This window comes from Gossypium arboreum, chromosome 5 (assembly GCF_025698485.1).
Source record: "Gossypium arboreum isolate Shixiya-1 chromosome 5, ASM2569848v2, whole genome shotgun sequence".
Taxonomy (NCBI): Eukaryota; Viridiplantae; Streptophyta; class Magnoliopsida; order Malvales; family Malvaceae; genus Gossypium; species Gossypium arboreum.
The window spans coordinates 52,978,882-52,983,113 of NC_069074.1; positions in this window are offsets into that span (position 1 = coordinate 52,978,882).

Below are 4,232 nucleotides of genomic sequence, written 5' to 3' on the forward strand. Positions count from 1 at the left end.
GTGAATAGGAGACTTGGTTAAGTGGGCTTTTAAGAAGAACTTCGTAAATTACGACACAAATAAGGCCTTGGTAAAGTGGCAAGGTGGTGCTACTAAGTTCCTAAAAAAATGGCATCTGGGAAGGAATTAAAGGTCCAGGGTTCAAGTTGCAAGGTAGGCATATTGTTACTTTTAATTTTAGGCATGTGCCGGGCATGTAATCACTTAAGTGAATTTTGGCAAGGGTCTTAGGGAGGTTGGGCCGATTGTTTTAGTTGTTATTGGGGTTAGGTTCTTTTCTTTTTCTGTCTTGGAGAATTTGGGTTAGCCACCTAAAAGCGTTCACTGTCATTCATCCTTTCTGAGTTCTCACAAAAGCCGAAAACGCAAATTCCTTCTCCTTCGTGCTTATTTTTTTTTCCTCTCTTTTTCCTCCATTTTCTTTCTTCCTTTTTGCTTTTTCTTCTAGCCGAAACCTTCTGATCACCTTACTCACCTCCTCTGTCAATCCCATCCTCCACAAAACCTCCATAGCCGATTGCCATAAAAGTAGAAATCCCGAAAACTCAATTCTTGTGCCGATTACTCCAAGCCAAAATCCTTCTGTTATTTTTGTTATTTTTGTTCTTTTTGATCAACTTTCATCTTCTCTAAACCCTTAGTATCTCTCGATAACATTACTTCAAAGTTATAGCCTCAAATTGTCATCTTTTTCATCACTTAAAAAGCCGAAATACCATAGATTTAGGGACTTATAACCGAAACTTTAGATCTCCTGGATTCGAGTTCTACTATCATTTAGAGGATAGATCTGCATCAGGTCTGCATAGAAATCAAAGAGGAATAAGTGGTAAGTGCTCATCACCTCAGATCTAGTCTTATTTTACAATTTAGAGAAGTCGAAGTCCCTAAAATCTAGGGAGGCTGTCGATTTGGGCATAGGGCTTTAAGGGTCTTTAATCGACGATTTCTTTTGGTGATTAGTGTCTTCTAGAGGTTTTATCGAAGGCTTGGATCTTTGGAACAACTAGGCTTAGATCTAGTCATCGATTTTCGGCAAAAAGGTAAGATTCTAAAGGCTTTAGGGGCATGGTTCGAATATGGGTTACTGAATATTAGGATTGGTTGTTGTGGGTTGCAATCTAAGAATTATGGTAATCAATTGTAGGACATCGTAAGGGATCTCAGTAGCAGTCGTCGCGAAACAGGTGTGTATCGAACACCCTCTCATAGTTCAATTCGACAAAAGCCGAAATGTCGAAATTCTGACATTTCGTGGGCTTGTGAGTGTCCGAGTGCTCGCAAGATGTTTAGAAATCATTAGATCTGAAATCACAAAGTAGTAAGTTAGTCGTGTGTGAAATTTCGTGCACTTCGGTAATTGGGCCTCGATAGGCTAAAACTGGGCCCAATGGGCTTACGGGCCCATCAGGTAATAATAATATAAAAAAATGTGTAATATAAAAAAAATAGGCAATAAGTATGTTCTGTTAGACTGTAGAATCAAAACTACTTAAACCGGTAAACTGGTCATAAAACTTGAATTAAATGGGCTTAAATTGCTAATGGGCATTGTAGGGCCCATTAGGGGTTTTAGGGCCCAATGGCTAAAATTGTGAAATTGAGATAAATAAATTACTGCGATGACAAATGGGCTAGTAAGGATCGTAACATTCATGACAACCCTTAAAACTGATAAAATTACTGAAATACCTTTATAGGTGGAAAGTTTACAGTTTTACTCCAAGGAGCAAAATTACTGATATACCCCTAGGGTTAAGGTTGACCTGAATGCATGTTTGACTGTTACTATTTAGTGCATGCCTTGTTATTATTATCTGATGCATGGGACTGGGTTATTGATGGAGGAAGTACTGAAAGTGGCTTGACCACGTACTGGAGGCTTTGCCTCAACTTACTGATATCTGAGCAGCTATGCTGCAACTGTGGAGTGTAGGGCTAGGTGGGTTGAGCTATTCCCCACATGGAGTGGAGGGCTGGTACGGGTGGAGTGTTGCGGTTGGTTATAGGCTGGGTTGGGCTTGCATACACGAATATGTCTGTTCTGTTCTAGAATGGGCCTATGGGCCATACTGTTATCTGAAAAGGGGCTAAGGCCCAGTTTATCGTATTCTGAAAAGGGCTTCGACCTAGTACCCGCTGTTATCTGAATAGGGTTTAGGCCCAGTGGGCTTGAGCTAACTTAGGCTTTGGATGGGTTTTCCATATACACTGAGTTTTCCAAACTCACCCCCTTTCTCTTCCATCCTTGCAGGTGAGCCCTAGTTGGTGGACTTGGAGCTGGCCGGGATTCAGAGTGGCCACGAAGATTAAATTTCTGGTTTTAAATAAGTTTCAAGTAGCTTCCTTTTAAATTTCGCATTTATTTTTGATTATTTCTATTTTGGTTGAAGTTGAAATAAGGCCGCTCTATTATTTTTATTTTGGGTTTTTAACTTACTTAAATCGTTTTCAACTTGAGATTCACATCACTTAAATTTATTCCCTGAAATTGGTTAACTCTGGGTTTATCAAAAATTACTTGTTTCAAACCGACACGACAACCAAACATCTTCAAAACGAAACTTTTCAAAGTACAACAAAAGTCACGTTTTTTAAACCCTTAACAATCGATAATGGATTGAACTCACACTAGTGAATCGAAACATTTCTCTTAAAACTTCATTAATGGTTTTTGCAAAGCTCACCCAAACTTTAGTAAACTAGGTAACTTGGTTAGTGGTAGGTAATGTGACAGACCGGATTCGGCCGTAACGTCTAGGTCGGGTTTGTGGTGTTACAGAAAAAACATGTGAAAGATTTGAACGATATTTTTGTAACATAGACAAGTGGAAAACATTATGAATTCTGTCAAGCTCTGGTGGTAATGCCAACCGATATGCAACAGGCCTGATTCTTTCAATAATCTCATATAGCCTGATGAACCGTGGACTCAATTTTCCTTTTCGACCAAACCGAAGAACTTTCTTCCAAGGTGATATTTTAAGAATACATTGTTGCTGACATGAAATTCTATTTCTTTTCGTTTAAGATCAGCATAAGACTTTTGGCGATCAGAGGCTGCATTCAAACTATCTTGAATTACTTTCACCTTTTCTTCAATTTCATTAACTAAGTCAACTCTATGTATCTTTTTCTCACTAAGTTCAATAGAGTTCTATGTAACACCCTGAATTTGGGCCTAGAAGTTTGGGCCTTGAGCATGGGAGCTGTTGAAGGCAGCTTATAATATTTTGTTGTGCTTGTAAATTTCGTTAATAAAGGCTTGTTTTGTGGTTAAGCGTACTGAGAAGTGTTAGAGAAGTCCTGGGTTCAAACCTGGACTCTAGCAAAAATTTTGGTTTAAAGTGAATCAAACCCTGGGTGTAGTAGGTAGGCCTTAAGAATATTGTTGGAGAAATTGTGCCACAAAAAGCCTTGTGGTCTAGTGGTAAAGTAGCGCCACATAAGAGGTAGGAGGGTGGCGTCAGAGAGTTGGTAAGGAGGTCCAGGGTTCGAAACTCATGGCAAGCAAAGAGCATTTATTTTGCTAACAGGAGGCGGCAAGAGTTGGTGTTGAATTTAAACTCTGATGATGGAGGGATCCCACATCAGGAAACTAACATAAGAGTGGATGCGAAGGTGGCTTTAAATAGAGAGAACCATGAGGAGAGTAAAGGTACCTTTCTTGCCTGATCCCTTTCGCTTTATGGCGTGCTCGTTTGGGTTGGGCGTCAGCTAAGAGTGCTCGGAGTGCGGATTAACTCTAGTCTCCTATCAGGTGTGTATTTTCTTGCTACTCTAACTGTAGGATGGCTACTTCAGGCCGCGATAGGCCGAAAAGGGTCATGTGGGCCCAATGGGCCTACAGGCCCAATTGGATAAATAGTTTGATTGTGTAGTAAATATTGGACTAGGCTAGGTGAATCTCATATCTGTGGCTAGATTTGGGCTAAAAGGGCCACACGAGCGTGTAGGCCATTTAGGCCGAGAATTGGCTTTAGGCCCATTCGTGTTGTTATCCCTGTTTAGAATACTTTAGTTTACCAAATTACTAAAATACCCCTGGTTTGTAAAGTTATCAAAATACCCCTGGTTTGTAAAATTACCAAAATACCCCTAGTTTGTGAAATTAACAAAATACCCCTAGTTTGTGAAATTACCAAAATACCCCTAATTTGTGAAATTACTGAAATACCCTCAACTTGTAACATTACCAAAATACCCTTGGTTTACAAAATTACCAAAATACC